This window comes from Eleutherodactylus coqui, chromosome 11, assembly GCF_035609145.1.
Source record: "Eleutherodactylus coqui strain aEleCoq1 chromosome 11, aEleCoq1.hap1, whole genome shotgun sequence".
Taxonomy (NCBI): domain Eukaryota; kingdom Metazoa; phylum Chordata; class Amphibia; order Anura; family Eleutherodactylidae; genus Eleutherodactylus; species Eleutherodactylus coqui.
Window position 1 is genome coordinate 103,652,775 of NC_089847.1, and position 23,849 is coordinate 103,676,623.

Genomic DNA, 23,849 nt, shown 5'->3' on the forward strand with positions numbered 1-23,849 from the left:
ACCCTTTATTAGTACAAACACAGCCACTGCATGCCCTGCCAAGTTTCGACTATTCATCTCAGTGTTTATCAAGCATACAGAGTTCAGCCAAATCACACATATAAATATCCACCCACCACCAATACTACTCATCACCACTTAGCTACACACAGGTGGGTACACACCTATCAACAGGGGGCGTTGTACTGGACAACACCTGAGTGATCTACATACTCACATCTCAGTAACCCTTGCACATACTGCGCATGGAAACAGATCCTCTTTTTTCTCAGTGGGTATTCCTATACATTGTGCATAGAGAGGCAGCTAGGAATCAAAGAAGGCTTAACCGGCAGGGGGCCTTAGCATAACCAAGAGGTCCAAAATGAAAAGGAGATTCCGCGCTCACAGGGTTTCGGGATAAATAATTACAGGTTCCAGGGATTGGTATATAAATATACCCTATTTTATTTCAACGCGTTTTGGTTGACACCTTTCTCAAGCAGTACAATCACATATTTAAAAAACGCACCATATATATAGCATATAATATACTCACTCGCTAGACGTTAGTCTCATTAGCATGTGCGCCATAGGAGGAGGAGTTAGTCAATTGACATAGGAACGTAGACCACGTGATATATTGGAACGCAGCGTGCGCTCCAACATTGAATAACATAGAAATGCATTTGCTGCGTTCCATTCTTACTATTGCAGAAGTCTAACGTGGATATCACCCATTCATTAATATATCTATGCACCAATCATGAGTGAAATCATTCTAACAAGATCTACTTACTCACTATGACAGAGAATGCTACCTGGTGTACATGATAAAAAGATACCAAATTTATATAGAAATGACATACAAAAATGAACAACACAGAAAAACCACACAAAAAAATAAAAACATATATGCATTTAAATTTTTCACAGCTACATTTATCTATTAACCCTTTCCAATCCAATTTGTATCCTGGTTTTTCTAGGGGGCTTACTCTTTTTCTGCCGTTATACAATGGCGCTATCTGCTGCATGAGGCGACACATTGTATAGGCTCTGACAGCAAATCCTACACGTATTTTTAAAAGAAATAAAACCTTAAAAAACATTTTAGCCCCTTCAAACCCTGGAAAAAAAAGAAGATTTCTGCAAAGAAGAATAAAAAAATAATTAAAAAGTGGCTGTGTTTTTACTAATAAAAGATACTTCACTTGAAGATGAAGGTGTGAGTATTAGAGTTGAGTGAACCTACTCTGCCGAGCTTGATGCTCGTTCGAGTATTAGCATACTCGATGGTGCTCGTTACTCGAACGAGCATCAAGCCGTGTTCGACCCCGCCCCTGGTTTTGGCTCCTCCTCGCTGTGACGTGCCTGTTTTGGCCAATCCCGGCCGCAGCGCGCCATTGGCAAATTTAGGAGACCTAAGGAACCTAGGAAAAAACCTAGGAAAAAAAAAAGCACCCGGCGTCCCACATACAAAAATGCTCAAGTCTCCCATTGTAGTCAATGGTGATCGTTACTCGAGTAGAGCTCTCAAATTTTACGAAGAGCTCGACTCAAATAACTCAGACTTGAACATTTGGGTGCTCGCTCATCTCTAGTGAGTATTCATCTTTGCTACAAGTTCACCTTAGTTGCTGCTCCTACTCTCTGACGTTTCTGCGATGATTTAGCTGTGGATTATACAGTCCATATCCACATTTGGAGCGTGCAGCTGACTGTATTTGTGGCTCTCCCAGGGGGATTATCTGCTGTGCTGCTGTGACACACTAGAGGAAGGTTGGAACTTTTAGGTCAAACGCTTAGACCTAACATAGCTCCTTAGGCAGGGTCGTCAGTCTGCATTAATGATCTGATATGTTATATATTTTACAGCTACTAAGGAGAATTTTAGGAAACAGTATAGAACATATTGCAATGCCAACAAATGATCAATAGCTCAGGCAGCTAAGTGCTCCCAGATCTGCTAGGCAGGTATTTGTAATGTTAAGCCTTTTGCCTAAGTATTTTACTTGATTCTAAATAAAAGTTAAACTTAATTAGGGATGCAACCAGTGGTTACTTTTGTCCTTTGGACATGTTTCTGGTACTTATTGGTAATAAACCCAGTGAATAATCTGAGGCATCTTGTGAACTTTTTTGGTTAACCGTGAAGACACTGCAAGAGTTGCCCAAGTACTGTGGCCCTTTCAAACAGCTGATAGATTGGAGTGTTTGTAGTTAAACCTCCACTGATCTAATAATGATGACCAATCTTAGGACTCTTTCACACTAGCATATATCGGCCACTGTTTTCACGGCCTGGCCGGCCTGGCACGATCTGATGCATTAGATTCCAATGCATCAGATCACATGGCCGAATTCCTGCGGCTTTCATGCCAGGCCAAAAAGATAGTCCTAGAAGTATCTTTCCATCTGGAAAAGTCGTCCGCTGCATGAGCTTCTATGGGAGCCAATGACAGCGTCCGGAGAAGGGAGGTGGAAGGGAGTTTAGCAGCGTAATTGCTGAACTCCCTCCCTCTTCTCTCCACATTTCTCTTCTTCTCTGGCTGTTTGCAATGGGAGGGAGCAGGATAGGAGCGGAACTAAGCTCTGCCCCGCTCCGCCCCCTCCCATTGCTGGCTGTGAACAAGGGGTAGGGAGGGATCGGGTGCCTAGCTCCACCACCATCCCACTAACTTCCATTGCAAACAGCTGGAGGGAAGAAGAGAGGAGGTGAGCCAACGATGAGTAGGAAAGGGGAGGCATTTTGGCCTTGGCATATATGCGCCAGGGCCCCTGCCTTCTAAACAGGTGCACAAATGTTAGATTTGTGCTCCAGTTCACGCGTTTTTACGGCACTGGCGGACGCACGTAAAAACACCTACAGCCATGTGAAAGAGGCCTGAGGGTGAAGTCACACGAACGTATATCGGCTCGGTTTTCACGCCGAGCTGATATACGTTGTCCTCGTGTGCAGGGGGGGGGAGGATGGAAGAGCCAGGAGCAGGAACTGAGCTCCCGCCCCCCTCTCTGCCTCATCTCCGCCCCTCTGCACTATTTGCAATGGGGAAAGGTGGGGCGGGGGCGGGGCTAATTCTCGGAACTTAGCCCCGCCCTGCCTCTTCCCATTAGAAATAGTGCAGAGGGGCGGAGAGGAGGCGGAGAGGGGGCTGGGAGCTCAGTTCCTGCTCCTGGTTCTTCCATCCTCCCCCTTCCCTGCACACGAGGACAATGCATATCAGCTCGGCGTGAAAACCGAGCCGATATACGTTCGTGTGACTTCACCCTGAAGGATATATTACCGATAACTAAGTCCTGGGAAATCCAATTAAAAGGAAAGTTCATAAATATTGGTTATGTTTATTCATACAAGGATATTCTTTTTGAACAAAATCATGATCAAAATGGCCCCTTGTGCACTGCCACTGAATTTGAGAGAGGATTCAAGAATAAGTTCTGAGATGCAAGAATTACCTTCAAATTCTATTGACTAAAAAGTGAACAGTTTTTTATTTTTTTTATTTTTTATCAATTCACTTTTTATTGAAATTTATCTTTAACAAGTGCAGTAACAATATGATAAGTGCATTTTGCCGGTTAACAGCTTAAATTGAGCAGTTCCAATAGGTTGTTTAGAAACCAAACTTTCAATATAAACATGACGGTACATAATAAATAAGTCAAATAGTTGATCACGACCGCTCCACCAAACAAGGCACATGTGCTTAGAGGCTTTATTCTCTGATTTGGGGTGGGCGGGGGCGACCCCCTCATATATGCAGACTATGCACCTTAAGAATTATATAAATCCTATAAGTTGTTAACAGAATAGTAACAAGGGAATAAGGGTAAGGGAGTGAAGGGGGGAGGGGAAAAGCATGGTAGGGGACACTTGTGCTGACTAGTTAAAGACCTGATCACCGATCAGCCACGCCTACGTCCTCTCTCAGCTCAGTACTCTCATGGGTGTGCCCGCTATCGGGGCGCCCTTATTTTCTCTCTCAGGGTTTATATGGTGTCCTGCCTAAGCAGAGATACTCTAGAGTAGGTAGGTGGATCTCTGCCCCTCTGTCGGGGGAAACAGAGGGGCAGCCACCAGAGAGAGTGATTAATTTGCAGCTTCTCAAGACGGGTCAGACCCGGGAGAGCCGGAGGAACAAGGCAGGGCAGAGTACGGGATCGTCCTGTCTATGGATTGAAAAGTTTGCGTGAGATCGCACTGATACGGGGATGTGGTAAGTGAGGGGGTGGAGGGGGGATGTAGGATTATGGGTGGGGTGTGTGAAGGGATGGGGTAGGGGTGTTTAAGGTCACCAAAGTTTTTAATATTTATTCATTTGGGGTAATATTTGATGTATTGGCTACGTTTCAGTTATCAAATGTCTTTTCTGGTTTGCTAATTAAAGCAAACTCAACTGTTTTGTTCCGTATCTTTGCTCCAGGGGTGTGAGTGTGGTATGAAGTAGTGTGTGTGAGAAAGCGGATAAATCTATGTTGACTAGACGTTACCTAGAGGCTTTCTCCCCTCACAGAGGAGTCTTCTCTTTGGTGGGGTCTGGAGTCTGTTGTGGGATTTTACCGATAGCTTACCCAGGGAGACCAAATCTCTAGGAATGAGGTATATGTTGAATTCGACCAACTGAGAATCTCTTCAAAAGTGAACAGTTTTTAATATGCAAAAAAATGTGGAAAAGCCAGTTGATATTTCTTTCACAGGTCGACTTTATTTTGGGCAAATTGAATTTTAATTATACAAAACTTTTAATAGGCATCTCTCCCTTGCCACAACACATGTGAATACAGGGATTAGACCATGCCTTAATTTAAGTAATGGACTAGAATTAGCTTCAGATCTGAATTCAAGATAATTAAAGCCAGCATGAAACCTTTTTGACTTCTTGATTAACTACAATGAAAGAGTAAGAAAAAAGAAGAGTAAGCCTAGTGGTGAAGTACTAATGCATAAACGCTGTCAAATACAAAAAAAATATCAAGTCTCATTATTGAAAAACAAAGGTTAATTATTGATAATTAATGTCTGTTCTATTACAGATAAAGAAGTACAATTATTAGAGATGAGCGAGCACCAAAATGCTCGGGTGCTCATTACTCGGGACGAAATTTTCGCGATGCTCGAGGGGTGGTTTCGAGTAACGAACCCCATTGAAGTCAATGGGCGACCCGAGCATTTTTGTATATCGCCGATGCTCGCTAAGGTTTTCATTTGTGAAAATCTGGGCAATTCAAGAAAGTGATGGGAACGACACAGAAACGGATAGGGCAGGTGAGGGGCTACATGTTGGGCTGCATCTCAAGTTCCCAGGTCCCACTATTAAGCCACAAAAGCGGCAAGAGTGGGCCCCCCCCCCCAACAACTTTTACTTCTGAAAAGCCCTCATTAGCAATGCATACCTTAGCTAAGCACCACACTACCTCCAACAAAGCACAATCACTGCCTGCATGACACTCCGCTGCCACTTCTCCTGGGTTACATGCTGCCCAACCCCCCCGCTGCACGACCCAGTGTCCACAGCGCACACCAAATTGTCCCTGCGCAGCCTTCAGCTGCCCTCATGCCACGCCACACTCATGTCTATTTATAAGTGCGTCTGCCATGAGGAGGAACCGCAGGCACACACTGCAGAGGGTTGACACGGCTAGGCAGCGACCCTCTTTAAAAGGGGCGGGGCGATAGCCCACAATGCTGTACAGAAGCAATGAGAAATATAATCCTGTGCCACCGCCATCAGGAGCTACACACGTCGGCATAGCAATAAGGAACCTATGTGCCACACACTATTCATTCTGTCAAGGTGTCTGCATGCCCCAGTCAGACTGCGTTTTTTTATAAATAGTCACAGGCAGGTACAACTCCGCAATGGGAATTCCGTGTGCACCCACAGCATGGGTGGCTCCCTGGAACCCACCGGCTGTACATTAATGTATCCCATTGCAGTGCCCATCACAGCTGAGGTAATGTCATGTTTAATGCAAGTGGGCTTTGGCCCACACTGCATGCCCCAGTCAGACTGGGGTTCTTTAGAAGTGGACACATGCAGTTACAACTCCGTGCGGACCCACGGCATGGGTGACTCCCTGGAACCCACCGGCGGTACATAAATATATCCCATTGCAGTGCCCATCACAGCTGATGTAACGTCAGCTGTAATGCAGGTGGGCTAAAAATTAATTGGATTACACTGTAGGCGAGGGCCCCCCAAAATTGGTGTACCAACAGTACTAATGTACCTCAGAAAAATTGCCCATGCCCAACCAAGAGGGCAGGTGAAACCCATTAATCGCTTTGGTTAATGTGGCTTAATTTGTAACTAGGCCTGGAGGCAGCCCAGTTAAAATAAAAATTGGTTCAGGTGAAAGTTTCAACGCTTTAATGAGCATTGAAACGTATAAAAATTGTTTACAAAAATTATATGACTGAGCCTTGTGGGCCTAAGAAAAATTGCCCGTTCGGCGTGATTATGTGAGGTTTCAGGAGGAGGAGCAGGAGGAGGAGGAGGAATATTATACACAGATTGATGAAGCAAAAATGTCCCCGTTTTTGATGGTGATAGAGAACGATGCTTCCATCCGCGGGTGCAGCCTACGTATTGCTTAGGTATCGCTGCTGTCCGCTGGTGAAGAAGAGAAGTCTGGGGAAATCCAGCCTTTGTTCATCTTGATGAGTGTTAGCCTGACGGCACTGTCGGTTGACAGGCGCGTACGCTTATCCGTGATGATTCCCCCAGCCGCACTAAACACCCTCTCTGACAAGACGCTAGCCGCAGAACAAGCAAGCACCTCCAGGGCATACAGCGCGAGTTCAGGCCACGTGTCCAGCTTCGACACCCAGTAGTTGTAGGGGGCAGAGGCGTCACGGAGGACGGTCGTACGATCGGCTACGTACTCCCTCACCATCCTTTTACAGTGCTCCCGCCGACTCAGCCTTGATTGGGGAGCGGTGACACAGTCTTGCTGGGGAGCCAGAAAGCTGTCAAAGGCCTTAGAGAGTGTTCCCCTGCCTGTGCTGTACATGCTGCCTGATCTCCGCGCCTCCCCTGCTACCTGGCCCTCGGAACTGCGCCTTCTGCCACTAGCACTGTCGGATGGGAATTTTACCATCAGCTTGTCCGACAGGGTCCTGTGGTATAGCAACACTCTCCAACCCCTTTCCTCTTCGGGTATGAGAGTGGAAAGGTTCTCCTAATACCGTGGGTCGAGCAGTGTGTACACCCAGTAATCCGTAGTGGCCAGAATGCGTGTAACGCGAGGGTCACGAGAAAGGCATCCTAACATGAAGTCAGCCATGTGTGCCAGGGTACCTGTACGCAACACATGGCTGTCCTTACTTTCAGGATCCTCCTCCTCCTCCTCCTCCTCCTCTTCCTCTGGCCATAGACGCTGAAAGGATGACAGGCAAGCAGCATGTGTGCCCTCAGCAGTGGGCCAAGCTGTCTCTTCCCCCTCCTCCTCATGCTCCTCCCCCTCCTCCTCCTCCTCAACGCGCTGAGATATAGACATGAGGGTGCTCTGACTATCCAGCGACATACTGTCTTCCCACGCCTCCGTTTCCGAGTGCAAAGCGTATGCCTTTATGCTTTGCAGGGAACTTCTCAAGAGGCATAGCAGAGGAATGGTGAGGCTAATGATTGCAGCATCCCCGCTCACCATCTGGGTAGACTCCTCAAAGTTTCCAAGGACCTGGCAGATGTCTGCCAACCAGGCCCACTCTTCTGTAAAGAATTGAGGAGGCTGACTCCCACTACGCCGCCCATGTTGGAGTTGGTATTCCACAATAGCTCTACGCTGCTCCTAGAGCCTGGCCAACATGTGGAGCGTACAGTTCCACCGTGTGGGCACGTTGCACAGCAATGGGTGCACTGGCAGATTAAACCGATGTTGCAGGGTGCGCAGGGTGGCAGGTTCCGTCTTGGAGTTGCGGAAATGTGCGCTGACCCGGCGCACCTTTCCGAGCAGGTATGACAAGTGTGGGTAGCTTTTCAGAAAGCGCTGAACCACCAAATTAAAGACATGGGCCAGGCATGGCACGTGCGTGAGGCTGCCGAGCTGCAGAGCCTCCACCAGGTTACGGCCGTTGTCACACACGACCATGCCCGGTTGGAGGCTCAGCGGCGCAAGCCAGCGGTCGGTCTGCTCTGTCAGACCCTGCAGCAGTTCGTGGGCCGTGTGCCTCTTATCTCCTAAGCTAAGTAGTTTCAGCACGGCCTGCTGACGCTTGCCCACCGCTGTGCTGCCGTGCCGCGCGACACCGACTGCTGGCGACATGCTGCTGCTGACACATCTTGATTGCGAGACAGAGGTTGCGTAGGAGGAGGAGGGTGGTTTAGTGGAGGAAGCATACACCGCCGCAGATACCACCACCGAGCTGGGGCCCGCAATTCTGGGGGTGGGTAGGACGTGAGCGGTCCCAGGCTCTGACTCTGTCCCAGCCTCCACTAAATTCACCCAATGTGCCGTCAGGGAGATATAGTGGCCCTGGCCGCCTGTGCTTGTCCACGTGTGTGTTGTTAAGTGGATCTTGGCAGTAACCGCGTTGGTGAGGGCGCGTACAATGTTGCAGGAGACGTGGTCATGCAGGGCTGGGACGGCACATCGGGAAAAGTAGTGGTAACTGGGAACCGAGTAGCGCGTTGCCGCCGCCGCCATCATGCTTTTGAAAGCCTCCGTTTCCACAAGCCTATACGGCAGCATCTCCAGGCTGATCAATTTGGCAATGTGCACGTTTAACGCTTGAGCGTGCGGGTGCGTGGCGGCGTACTTGCACTTGCGCTCAAACAGTGGCGCTAGCGACGTCTGGACGCTGCGCTGAGAGACATTGCTGGATGGGGCCGAGGACAGCGGAGGTGAGGGTGTGGGTGCAGGCCAGGAGACGGTAGTGCCTGTGTCCTGAGAGGGGGGTTGGATCTCAGTGGCAGGTTGGGGCACAGGGGGAGAGGCAATGGTGCAAACCGGAGGCGGTGAACGGCCTTCGTCCCACCTTGTGGGGTGCTTGGCCATCATATGCCTGCGCATGCTGGTGGTGGTGGCTCCCCAGCTGATCTTGGAGCGACAAAGGTTGCACACCACTGTTCGTCGGTCGTCAGGCGTCTCTGTGAAAAACTGCCACACCGTAGAGCACCTTGACCTCTGCAGGGTGGCATGGCGCAAGGGGGCGCTTTGGGAAACAGTTGGTGGATTATTCGATCTGGCCCTGCCTCTACCCCTGGCCACCGCACTGGCTCGGCCTGTGCCCACACCCTGACTTGGGCCTCCGCGTCCTCGCCCGCGTCCTCGCCCGCGTCCACGTCCTCTAGGCCTACCCCTACCCCTCAGCATGGTGTATTACCAGTAGTGCAGAAACAGAACGCTGTAATTAAATGTGCCGCTTATTGGCCTGTGGTTGAAGGCTGACTTCGCTTATGGAACGCCAGAAAATAATTTTGTGCAAGCCTGCTGTAACACTTAGCTGGCTGCGTATGAATTAGGAGGACAACTACACCCAGCACAGACCCAGAACACTGAGGACAGTCACAGGCAGCCCAAATAGATTTTTTTCCCAAAATGTTTTTGCAAAGGCCCACTGCCTATATACACTGTATATGTCTTCTGTCCCTGCGTCACCACTACTGGCCTTGGAGTATGTAAAATAACTGCAGACTGTTGCACTGTGGACTGGAATGTGATGTAACAGCCAACGCAGAGCCAGGAAATAATTTTGCGCAAGCCTGCTGTAACACTTAGCTGGCTGCGTATGAATTAGGAGGACAACTACACCCAGCACAGACCCAGAACACTGAGGACAGTCACAGGCAGCCCAAATAGATTTTTTTCCCAAATGTTTTTGCAAAGGCCCACTGCCTATATTCAATAAATATATGTCTTCTGTCCTTGCCTCACAATATATGTCTTCTGTCCCTGCCTCACCACTACTGGCCCTGCACTATGTATAATTACTGCAGGGCGCAATGCTCTGCACGGCCGATATACAAAAAAAAAAAATGTGCAACACTGCAAAAAGCAGCCTCCACAGTACTGCACACGGTTAGATGTGGCCCTAAGAAGGACCGTTGGGGTTCTTGAAGCCAAAAATACTCCACTCTCCCTATAGCAGCTCCGGCACCAACAGCACTTTCCCTCCTCCATGTCAGAACAAATCTGTGGCGAGCCGCGGGAGGGGCCGATTTTTATACTCGGGTGACACCTGATCTCGCCAGCCACTCACTGCAGGGGGGTGGTATAGGGCTTGAACGTCGCAGGGGGAAGTTGTAATGCCTTCCCTGTCTTTCTATTGGCCAGAAAAGCGCGCTAACGTCTCAGAGATGAAAGTGAAAGTAACTCGAACATCGCGTGGTACTCGTCACAAGTAACGAGCATCTCGAACACGCTAATACTCGAACGAGTATCAAGCTCGGACGAGTACGTTCGCTCATCTCTAATAATTATGTATCTGGTCATTTCTACACAATCATTGCATATCTAAAGACTAATGAAGCGAATGGTAACTTTTTCAATCACCAATGTGCATAAGATATTAATCAATGTAATATACACTATCCGGCCAAATTAATTGGTCACCAGAGCAAGAATCAAAAGAAGTATTTAGTTACATATGTTAATACTAGAGATGAGCGAGCATACTCGTCCGAGCTTGATGCTCGTTCGAGTATTAGGGTGCTCGAGATGCTCGTTACTCGAGACGAGCACCATGCGGTGCTCATCTCGATTAAACGAGCACTGACCATTGAATTCAATGGAGCCGGCAATACTTCATTGAAAGCAATGGGCTGCCAGCTAGCGCGGGATGAATTTTCGGGAAGGGCTTAAAAATATAAGCCCTTACCTGAAAATCATCCTAAAATGTGTAAAAAGTAAAAAAAAAACATATACTCACCTTGTCCCGGCAGAACGATGTTAGCCCATTGAATTCAATGGAGCCGGCAATACAGCAGGAGAAGACGCTGCTGTGCCCCGGCAGCTGATGGGAGGTGAGTATCTATTTTTTTTTGTTTTTTTAAATCACTTTTAATTCATTTCCAGGGAATGGCTTATATGTAAAGCCCTTCCCTGAAAAAGAATTCAGGTGTGCCAGCAGACCATTGTCTTCAATGGAGTCGCTGGCAGCAGCAGCGGCTCCATTGAAGAGAATGCCTGCATTTTTATTCTTTTTTACACTAAAATCTTTCTTTTTCAAGTAAGGGCTTATATTTTTAAGCCCTTCCCGAAAATTCATCCCGCGCTCGCTGGCAGCCCATTGCTTTCAATGGAGCCGGCTGTATTGCCGGCTCCATTGAATTCAATGGGCTAACATCGTTCTTCTTTGCCACAGCTGTTACAGCTGTGGCCGAGGAGAACGATCATTATGCTGACAGTGGGGGGGGGGGTCTCACTTTTGCCACTATTGTGGCTTAATAGAGAGACCTCGGAGCCCGAAATGCAGCCCTGCATGTTGCTCCTCGCCTGCCTATCCATTTCTATGTTTTTTACATGACTTTGGTGATTTGCTAAGATTTTCACAAATGAAAACCTTAGCGGAGCACCAGTCATATACAAAAATGCTCGAGTCGCCCATTGACTTCAATGGGGTTCGTTACTCGAAACGAACTCTTGAGCATCACTGAAAGTTCGACTCGAGTAACGAGCACCCGAGCATTTTAGTGCTCGCTCATCTCTAGTTAATACTTAGTGGTATGGCCATGTTTGCTACTAGGCACTGGAGGTCCAGTTCCTAGGACGCCTGATTGTGGGGGCGGCCACAGGACCCATCAGAAGATTTCTCTTTTTCCATTTCTGTGGCTCATGGTCAGGTCTCTTCCTGGACCAGTGGGGTAGTGGTTGTAGATCGGTGACACAGATGCCTCCATTGCCAGAGGAGAAAAGTGTAGCACAAGGCAGAACATCTGGCGGATTCTCCTCCTGGACCCCTGCTGCTATCTGGGTTAATCAAGCCTTACTGATTGGTGGGGTGGCAGTCAGTCTGCTATTTTACCAATCACAGTATGGAGATCCTATTATATGACATCTGCTTTTGCTCTTCGCAGAGGAAGTCTGCCTGTAATTGGGATGCCTCAGATGGTCACATTTCTTTTGGACAATCGTGAAAACAAGGCTACATAGCCGCGTAAAAACGTTCATATGAGTAAAGCCCAAGTATGTGTATATTTGTGTGTGGAAAAGTATTTGTGCGCAGACCTCTACGGCGCTGTGATTTTCAGCTGCAGCGTGGCCGAAAATTGCATGAACGAGAGTCACGGCTACATCTCCTGTTGGCGTGCCGTTCAGATGGTCCGGGTGCGGCAAGTATATGCTGCATCTGGCATACCTTTGGACATGGAGGGGGGGGAATTTAGCTATGCAGAGGGAGGGGGCAGAAGCTAATCACCCACCCCGTCCCACCCCCTCGCTTTGCCAACAGCCTGCAAGGGGCGGAGAGGGGGATGGCAGAGAGTTTAGCAGTGCCAATGCTAAACTCCCTCCCACCTCCCTTTTCCAGCAGTTCTCCATATTCTCCGTATTCCGGCCGAAAAGATAGGTCCAGAACTATCTTTTCGGACGGCGTAAAAATGGCCGACCGGAACGCACACCGTATGCGCTATCTTTTTCAACTAACCATTTTTGCACACCCAAAAAGTGCCTATCTGAACTGATGCATTGGAATCCAATGCATCAGATGGTCGCGTATATCGGTGGGCTGTAAAACGCGGCCGATATACGCTCACATGAATAAGCCCTAAAACTGTTAAGAGTGTATTATAAAACTGGGCGCACTACATGTGTTTATGTACGTGTAACAGTATGACTTGATTCACATGAGCTGTTTTTGATGCGCTACAAAATAGCACCAAGAATTGCATTAGCAAGACTGCATGTTTTTACATCGGTTACAGTTTTTGTAGGAATTGCAGCAAAAACACACATGCTTTTGCTTATGTGATTTTTGGGGCAATTTTTACTTTTTATGTCCATAAAGGGTGTATTGTTATCAGCGGAGTATCTGCTTTGAATTTTACTGTGATTCGCAGCAAAAATCCAAATGTGTTATTCGCCACGTTTTTTGGGACGTATTCACTGTAGATTTCACCCCTCCAATGAAACGCTGAAATTTGCTGTGAAAATCTGCAGCATAAATTGATGTGAATTTATAATCCAGACCGCAGATATTTATCGGAAGTGCGTGGATGAGCTTCTGGAAATATCATCCACATTACTTGTTCTGTAATCTGTATCTTTCACGCACAAGTCCAAAGTGGAAAATATGCAACGTATAAGCTACATGTGGATATGCCGCAAAAGCATATATGTGTTTTGCTGTGTGTGTGAAAACCTTAGGGCCCCTTTAGACGACCGTATTTGCGCACATTTTTGCGCGCGTGAAATACACGCATGCAATGTATAGTGCATAGAACCCATTGATGTCAATAGGTGTGTTATTTTGAACGTGTTCTGCTCGCCAATTTTATGCGGGCAGAAAAAAAATAGGACTGGCTCTAATTTTCTGTGTAAATGCGCACCAAAGGCCCCATAATTGTTTATGGGAGGTGAGAAATATGCACTCATTATGCGCACAAATGTTCAATATTCTGCGCAATTCCATGAAAAACAGAATACATGTGGACCTTATTAGGATTACAGAGTTCTTCTATAGCTTTCATTGGCAACGAAGCTGCTACCACTGGCCCCATTGAGAACAATGGGGCTGCGTTGCGAGATCACGCAGCCAGATAGAACATGCCACAATTTTTTTCCCACATAGCATCACATCGCGGTGCCATGCAGGTACACATCGCTCATGTGTATGAACCCATTCAAATGAACGGGGTTCGTATTTGTGCGAGATTTATGCGTTTCGCAACTCACAAATCTCGATTTCATCGGCCGTGAGAAGCTGGCCTTAGGGTGGAAAAATAAAGATAACAAAAATAAAATAAGGTGATTGCATAAATACTCACACCCTAAAACGAATACTTTGTTGATATACCTTTTGACTTTATGACAGCATTCAGTCTTTTGGGGTAGACTTTTTATATCCACTGTAACTGCACTTTTCATAAGTTTTTTTTTTTTTTGGAACAATGTCTCTTATTCGTTTTCAAGTCAAGAGAGACAACACATCTTTTTGTAGGCATGAAAAAATGATGCAAGCGAGTCGCACAGGACTCAATGAAAGTTGAATAAAATAATAGGCAACGTGATACATACCCTGTTTCCCTGAAAATAAGACATACCCTGAAAATAAGACATAGCATGATTTTCCAGAATTTTTGAGGATGCAAAATGATTTTTCAGGCTTTTTGAGGATGCTTGAAATATAAGCCCTACTCCAAAATTAAGCCCTGCTAACAGTTAATTAAAAAAGTCAATTTAAATCGTGTCCAGGCAGCTATACATGTAAGAAAGTTGAACCTTTCTGAACAAAAATTAATATAAGACACTGTCTTATTTTCAGGGAAACACGGTAGTTACATGAAAAGGCCAATAGTAGCAAGACCAAATGTAAGCACTTTACTAGTACTGTGGGAGATTTTATTTTATATATGAAAACTTTTTCTTTTTGTTTTTTTTATTAAATTTGACATGGGTTTACATCCTTTGTCCCTATGTGAGTATATATTGTATTTAGAAGTAAATATGGACTTCACCGCCTTTATGTTCAGTAGATTCTTTAATTTATTCCTAGCCTCTCTCAGTTCATCAAATTCTCTGGGATTCTGCGATTTTTTTGTGAGTTGATTCTAAGCAAGAAATTTCGGCCAATGGGGAATTAATCTCTTTCTCTCTTTGTTTCTTGACTCTTGTGCCCAAGGATATTAATTCACCTCTAATGAAGGCTTTGTGAGTTTCCCAGAGCATTGGATGTGAGGTTCCTGGAATCTCATTGAACCTGAAGAACTCCTGAAGTCTGTTCAATAAAGAGTTAAAGTGTTCTTCATGTTCAATTATTGTGGGATTTAGACGCCATGTCCACTCTCTGGCCGGGAGATTATCTAAAATAGGTTTCATGGAAATCAGGGCATGGTCTGAAATAGAGATAGGTCTGATATCCACTGATTTAATAGCTTGTATGTGTTTTCCTGAGATGAAGAGGTAATCTAATCTGTGATATATAGAATAAATTTGGGAGAATACGTGACGTCTCTTGTTTTGGGGTTTATTAATCTCCAGGAAGTCAGAGAGGGTGCTTTTAAGTTTACGGAGTTGTTTATAGGAGGATGAGGTAGAGTAGGCTGTGGTGTCCATTGTGGGGTCTAATGCTAAACTCAATTATGATTATACCTTCTGCACAGTCTGCAATTTTAGTTAATGTACAAATAAGCCAGGGAATTTGGTTTTCAATTGAGGCGTATATATTTGCAAAGGAAATTTTATTGTGGGCTACCATGCCTTTAAGAATAGAAATCTATCATAAGGATCTGCTTTCATGAGGGTTGAAGTGAAGGGAATATTTTTGCTTATTGCTATGGACACCCTCCTTGAGGCCGAAGAGTACGTACTGTGAAACCATTTGCTATATTAAAAGGTAGGAAGTTTGGGTAGGTTATTATGTCTAAGGTGGGTTTCTTGGAGACAGACCACTGATGGGTTTAGTTTTTTGAGTAAGGAGAAAATTTGGCTTAGTTTATCAAGGGTATTCATCCCTCTGACATTAAAATACGTACATTTAATGTCCACCATTGTGTGTACAGGTGGGGTGCATAGCAATTACTAAGGCTCCAGGTGTCACCTCTGGTGGTTGGTAGGTCAGCTCATTGTAGCGAAGCATATTTACAAAGCTTGTTGCGGAGGGCGTCGAGTTGAGAAACTGGGCTGTGCCCAGATGTAGGGAAAATTTGAAAGAAGCGACCACCTGTACCCCACCAATACGTTGGGCGAGGGACAAGAAGAGTGGTATGGTCTTCCCAGCATAACCGCGCATGTGAGGTTGTAGGGTGGACATGCTCCAAAGGAAGTTTGTGTGAGCTGCCGAGCCCTCGAAATCTTGCTTATATAGAGTTAATTACGTTGGAGAGTTAAAACTGTCATTAAGGGCAAGGTGAGAGAGAGGATAAGAAGGCAAAGCAAAAACAAAAATCTTCAGGTTATTACTGAGCTCTGACATAGTCAGGCCCACACAATTTAGTGTAATATCACTGAGGGTCAGAGACGTCTAGTTAGCATAGGTCTGGAAAACACATCCCACCATTTTAATGCCCCAGCCCGCCTCCCCTGGGCTTTGTAGAAAAATGAAATATTTGGAAGGTTAAAACCTCCTTGCTCCCTTTTCTGAGTAAGATAGGAGAAGGCTAAGTAAGGTCCTCATTTGTTCCAAATAAAATTCTGAAAAATTTGGTGGAGTTTGGCAAAAAAATGGGAGCGGATTTCAATTGGGACTGTCTGCAGAGTGTATAGGATGTAGGGTAGGACATAGGTAGAAATTAAGTTTTCCCTACCCATTCATGAAAGACGCGGGGCGTTTAATTGCTGCAACTGCATTTGGACTTCCTTAAAAAGAGGGATGTAATTAGTTTTGAAAAGAAGCAGCGGGTCAGAGGCTAATGTGGTACCTAGGTATTTTATGCATGAGGTTGGCCATGGAAAGGGGTGCTGTTGTTTAAGTAAAGAGACTGCATTGGTTGGGGCTGAAATATTTAGGGCTTCAGATTTATTGTAGTTTACTTTGAAATTTGAAAGTTTCCCAAATAGGTCAAAGATTTAGAGTATTTTAGGGAACACTTTTTTAGGGTTACATATTAAAATAAGAAGGTCGTCGAGAAACTGGGCTGTGCCCGGATTTGGGGAAAATTCGAAAGAAGCGACCACCTGTACCCCACCAATACGTTGGCGAGGGACAAGAAGAGTGGAATGGCATTCCCAGCATAACCGTGCATGTGAGGTTGTAGGGCGGACATGCTCCAAAGGAAGTTTGTGTGAGCCACCGAGCCCTCGAGATCTTGCTTATATAGAGTTAATTACATTGGATAGTTAAAACTATCCTGTCCTGTGGCTGCATACAGGACGGGAAACAATAATTCTTCTATGCCTCAACCAAGATGGCTGCCGCTGTATAGCCTGGGTTAAGAGGTAAAATAGCAGCGCCCAGGGTGGTAAAACACATGGCAAGTGTCTCTTAGAGTCCCCCCACTGACCTGGCTAGGGATCTTTTCCCTCTTCTGAGAGCCTCGTTGAGCGAGTAGATGCAGTCACAGCTCTGGCTAGCCAAGGGAAAGAGGAGGGGGGAACGGGGATCCCTTTCCTGCGTCCCACTGGCCCACAGTGAAGAGCAGAGCTAAGTGGCGGCTGGGACAACACAGCCATCGGGCAGAACACTATTGCCAACAGTGGGACACAGCACTCAGAGAGGCAGCAGAGACGATCCCCTTCAGCAGGTCAGTCCTGGGTGCTCGCAGCGCTACTTTTGATGGTATCTTTTCTGAGGCTCTGGGGTCTAAGTGGTCCGGGGGTTTAGCTGCGGGGCCCACAGTCAGCGGTGTGTGAGAGCTCCTGAGGATTCCACACGGGTGCAGCGGAGGAGTGCCTGGTGCTGAGGCTTGTTTCTCAGATCCAAAGAGGACAAATATAGTGATGAAGGTGGCTTCTTCTGTAGGAGCTCAGGAGACCAATGGCAGTTAGCCCACGATCACCTCTTTTCATAAACTTTTGACATGTCAGTGAGACATGTCAAAAGTATTGTTCAGTGTAGAGGATGCAGAGGATGCGGTTGCACCAGGGCCCAGGAGCCTTAGGGGGCCCATAAGGCCTCTCTTCTCCATATAGGAAACCCAGTACTATAAGTAAAGCATTATAGTTGGGGGCCTTGTTACAAGTTTTGCATCGGGGCCCGGGAGCTCCAAGTTACGCCTCTGCTCCCACTGACCACTAGAACAAGAGGGCTGCAGCGTTCACCCGCACAATATGCTCCTTTGGCTGTCTTTCAGTTTCTGCCAGCAGCTGAAGACGGACACATTGTGGTCCTTCTAATAATATTGACTCCCTATTCCTCTTTATTGGTGCTTCAATTCTAAACTTTGAGATTACAGATCAACATTTTTCCTTCCATTGCATCTTTTTCACTTTCTTTTCCTAGCACGTCTCTAATTATGCCTCCATTTTCCAGAAAAACTTCATTTTTTACTAACTTAATAAAGATCTTCCACCATGACATGTAATTTCTCAGCTAACAGTCACAAAACTACACAGGAGAATTGAAACTAAAATTAGATTGCCGCCGGAATCAGTGAGCAAGGCATGGCTTTCCGCAATTAGCCTTATTTTCTTTCAAATAAATAGAAGAGTAAAATAAAAAATAATTACACCTTTTAGAACAACAAAAAGCTAAACTCCTTCTTTGCCCACGAGTGCACAACTTTAATTATGCATTCAGCTGAAAATAGATATGCGTACAATCTTTCATTTTTTCAGTTAATAGCTCTGTGAGTTAGGCGTAGAATAATGAGTGAATTGTGTCATTAACCAGGAACAGATATCCTAAATGTAAATCCTCGTACCGGCCCCCCCGTTGTTGTTTTATTCACGGTCAGGTTATTTTTCTCTTTGATGCAAGTGTCGAGTAAATCAGTCTAAAAGAAAAAGTAGAATGAAAAAGTTGGCTCGTGTTTTCCGAACATGATTGACTTGTCGTGACAGTTCTATCACTTTCTTAAAACAACATACTCTTTGCCTTTTGGAAAACCCGCAGTGACTCATTTATGGAAAAATGCATACGGCTCAGTGTGTTGTGGTGAAGGTGTCAGTGTAAAGCAGTAGATGTAAAAGGAAATGTCATCTATTGTAATGGTCACCCTTTGGCATATTACTTACGCTGAATGGCCACTTTATTGAAGATGCCTGCTCTTTCACGATTTGAGCTTCCTCTGTGAAAATTAGACACATGACCCCAAAGTGCGTCATAAAAGCAAGCGAGCAAGGCCCTGCAGTCAATGGCTAAAAGTAAAATGCCAGGACCCGATGGTCTCCCTCTGGAGGCATATTTACAGTATAGGGAGTTGTTGGTCCCGCAGCTGCTCCTGCTATATAATGGTGCTCTGGGTAAGGGATGCCCCCAGATTCCTTTAAAGGGGCTGTCCCGCGCCGAAACGGGTTTTTTTTTTTTTTTTCAATAGCCCCCCCGTTCGGCGCGAGACAAACCCGATGCATGTGTTGAAAAAAAACCCCGGATAGTACTTACCCGAATCCCCGCGCTCCGGTGACTTCTTACTTACCTTGCGAAGATGGCCGCCGGGACCTTCACCCTCGGTGGACCGCAGGTCTTCTGTGCGGTCCATTGCCGATTCCAGCCTCCTGATTGGCTGGAATCGGCACACGTGACGGGGCGGAGCTACGAGGAGCCGCTCTCCAGCACGAGCAGCCCCATTCAACACGGAGAAGACCGGACTGCGCAAGCGCGTCTAATCGGGCTATTAGACGCTGAAAATTAGACGGTACCATGGAGACGGGGACGCCAGCAACGGAACAGGTAAGTGAATAACTTCTGTATGGCTCATAATTAATGCACAATGTACATTACAAAGTGCATTAATATGGCCATACAGAAGTGTATACCCCAACTTTGTTTCGCGGGACAACCTCTTTAAGGAGGCCAACATAATACTCAGTCTTAAACATGATAAAGACTGGGAGGAGTGCAGCTAATATAGGCCTATCTCCCTTCTAAAATTCTAACAAAAATCTTGTCACTTCACCTAAACTTAGCTATACAGGATATTGTTCACCCAGATTAATCGGGATTTATACCTGGGAAAGCCACTTCAGAAAATATATGAAGAGTGTAGGTAGTCACACAGGTCGGGTGGAAGTGGCAATCTGATTGGGCTTTACCTCCCTCTGATGCTGCTAAGGCATTTGACTCAGTTGAGTGGCCTTATCTACTGGTGGTGCTCCAAAGATTTGGGTTTGGAGAAATATTTATTAAATGGATCTCCATAGTATATATCCCTGCCCATCTAAATATGGATATGTATTATTTTACTAGGATTATATGGGATAGTTCATGACAAAGGATTTCAGAAAATATCGCTGAACCTGCTCGTAAATTGTGATTGCTATCACAGTCAAGTTTCATTCACTTGAATGGAGCTGAGCTGCAAAGCTTAATACTAGTTAGACAGGAGACAGACTTGAACTGACCAACCGAGGAACCAATCATTTCTAGACACACTATTACATAGTGGGGGTAACAGCGGGTGCACAGTTACTTAGTAGAGCCACAGCGCACAGACTGTGACTTGGTGAAGAAAACGAAATACGGACAACTCCAATCAGGTATCTGCACCGTAATCACTATCGATGTGTAGAGCTGGTATTTAAGTACATTATATCTGCATTATTTAAATGTATACTAGAGCTACACCTATGCCTGCCATGTTGTACATATACTGTATATGGGGTTTTTTTCTGGGGGAGGGAGGGGCAATTTCCGAGTTTTGCTATGGGGACCCATGATAGATCCCTATTATGCTATGAGTTTGGGTTAGTAGACATGTGGTTGGGCTGCGACATGTATCTGCCCTTAATGGATGTTTCGTAAATTGGCCATTTAGAGAAGAAATACAGTTCCTGGTTCTGGGCCATGGTAGGTCCTCCTTCAACTAGCAGCATGCTTATATCATGCTGACATTACACAGGCTAGGAGAGGAGCCTCAGACAGCTGCAGGGAGAAGTATTGTGAGTGCGGCAGCGGAAGATCAATGAGCAGAAACTTAACTCTGCGACTGAAGGGCCCACCACCAGACAGTAAAAGAAATGTCACCACTCCGCTCCAAAAAAACTTAGGACTATGTTTGGAAAGAGATACAATTAAGGTTATTTATTTATTTTAGGCTCTGTTCATATCTGCAATCAGGGATTCCATTTTTCTGTTCAATCGTGGGAACTGGAAAATATAATGGCAGCTGTGAACATATCCATCTTATGATGGAACTAAGACAACCCACCTATGAATATAATGGGGTCCTTCAGGTTTTCATCATGCTGCTTGACATTTTCTCAGACATGAAAATTAGTGCAGCATGCTGTGTTGTTTTACCTGGAATTTTGTGCCAGATCTGAGCCTCTCATGGATTTTATTAAAAAAAGTGTTACATCTATGCGGCGCACTAAAGCGCCACACCTTAGCACGGACGCAAGATGGTGTCCTAATAAAACCACAACAACTCTCATCATGTTGTATAGATTAATTGATCAATTGCACCTCTCCAGGTAAAGATTGAAGGACCCCTTTCCCTTACTAATCAGGAAAAGTGGGGAACCCCTGCCTAAAAGCAGACATACAGAACAAGTCACTGTTCATGCCTACACATACGGTAATGCATACCACATAGAACAGGAACCCCACCCAGAACTCACATGCATACAAATAGTAAACTATAGCTAGTCCAAGTGTCCTCACACAAAGGGGATAGAGAGTCAGCCAGCGCGCTGACATAACAGGGAACAATGCCAGGCATCACCCATCTGACACACATAAGATATCAGACATCAGGAGGCTGCATCTGCAAAGGGATAGGGAGAAACCTGCGGGTGTATGCACCTGTGCGGTCACCGTATCACACACTACTCAATGCATGCACCCCAGAGCTCAAAGAGGGGAGGGACAACAGGTGTCCAGACCATCCTCAGGAAAGATGAGAGAGACACTTCAGACAAGCATGCGTAACACCAGCTGTGAGTGGGATGAACACAAAGTAAAGCACTAAAATGACCAGCATCTACTACCAAGAGATGCTGGTATTTATATACAGCAGACGAGAGGCGATTTTCTGGGGGAGAATACCACACCCAGCGAGCTCAATTAACCCTCACCAAGAATACCTGTGCAAATATACATAGTTTAGTGCGCAGATACAAGCACAAAGTATACTCATTCTCTGTGCAAAAAGTTGCACAAGAGAGAGCGCATTTTGAACTCTATATTGTGTGCTAAAATGCCCATGTTCATAAGACCTAAAAATGAACAGTCGCTGTGTTCTTGTCGTGTCAGGTAGGCCCCCAAAATCAATTTTCCTGGTGGACCTTGACAGGAGGAGCACCATTTCTACAAAAAAGCCCCAACTTTTCTTTTACTAATCTCTCATAGCAGCGAAAGTTATATTTCAATGATTATTTGTATCACTACTACCATAAGCCGTACATAAATATCAATTTAGAATTTAGTAAAGCAGCGCTAACTGCTGCAGAAATCCCGCTATTCACTCAACAGATTAAACACCGTTTTAATTAAGAATTGTGAGAAACTGTTTTATGAGTTTGACTACACTTTTATGTATATTCTCTCACCAGTTGATGCTCGACATGAATATGCATTAATTAAAGGACTGTCTCATAATGAAGCACTCTTGAGTGCCTTCATGAGCCTGCAACAGAGCAGATGAGACAGGTACCATCATCATGGAAACATACTTTATTATAAAGAGTTCTAGCAATTATTTACTACAGCTCTTTACCAGTTGATTGATGAGATCACTCATCCTTACAGGAAGATTGCTCTCTACTTGTAAAGCATTTGATCCTCTTTTATGGAATGCTTTTATAAGAATCATTAGGAGTTTACACCTTCTCCTCTACAGAAATTTATCGGTGCCATCTGTTTGCCTCTATTTGATAACTCATCTTCCAGCTATGGGAAATAGCCTAGGTAAAATGTTTTTATAGTTTGATGTGACTGTGTTCCAAACAAGTTAGATTACTTTCTCCTTGCTTTTGCAATTTTTTTTAATTTTGAAGGTTCAAGTACACAAAAACTTGCCATTAGTAGTCAACGTAGAAGACGGAAAAGGAGGGGGATTACAGCAAATATAAAAATGTGGGCTCTTATAGTTGGTGCCCATCAACATCATACAGTTAACCAGTGCCAGCCTTAGGTTAGATGGCACCCTGTGTGAAATGTCTTCTGCACTCCTCCCCCCTAGTGATGACTAAAAAAAGATATATATGGCACTGATCAGCAGTCTGCCTGTGTTTTGCTAGTGAAGAAAGCTGCAAGATACTGTAAAAAAAAGTCTATGCATGAAAAACCCATGGAAATCCAAAATAATGATAGTTAAAAATATAGAATAAATATTACTAAAGTTTAGGGAAACACACTTGCTAACAATCTAAATTGGGAACATGTTCATGAACAAAGGCCATACACAAAATAAGTGTAGGCCACATGTAACCCAGATTACAAAATATCTTTACCAATAGAGATACAAATAGCACCATACACATTAAACATCAAATACCAAAATCTTCTTGCCATGCCCAAATGGTGTAAACAGACCCAATACCAATGTGTACACAAAGTACCAGTATACATACAAAGCCTAGAAAGGTTAGTCAACATAACAAAGACTGATTCCACCAAACTGAGGCAAAGATAAAGTGCTGGTCCAAAGTTTAATAGGCATAATAATAATAATGATGAAGAAGTAAAAAGGTTACATCAAGATTCTATGATTCTATGAGAAACCCATAGCCCTGCAACATAGCAGCATTCCCACACCATAATAACTCCATGAATAAATGATGTACCGGAAAATATAATGCAAATACAGTAGCAGAGCCAAGCTCAGTACATAGATACAGCACCAAAATCAAACTCCACAAATAAATGCAGCACTGAAACCAAGTCAGTCCATACACTTTTTGTCAAAAAAAATAAAGCACCTAGAAGAAGTTGTTGTTTTACCGCAAAACTCTGCATACTGTTACATCTCAGGCAGATATACAAATTATTAGAGTTGTGATGTGATTAGATGTACTGTCTTGCCACATGGGGCCCTAAAAGTGGTTCCACTCTTAGTCTATAAAAAGGTTCTCAGATGCTACTTGTGTGTGGTGACCTCTTTTTCCATTTGTGTAGCACTTTTTGAACCCTAGACATGCCTCTGTGATGCAAACTAAGAGATTCTACCCAG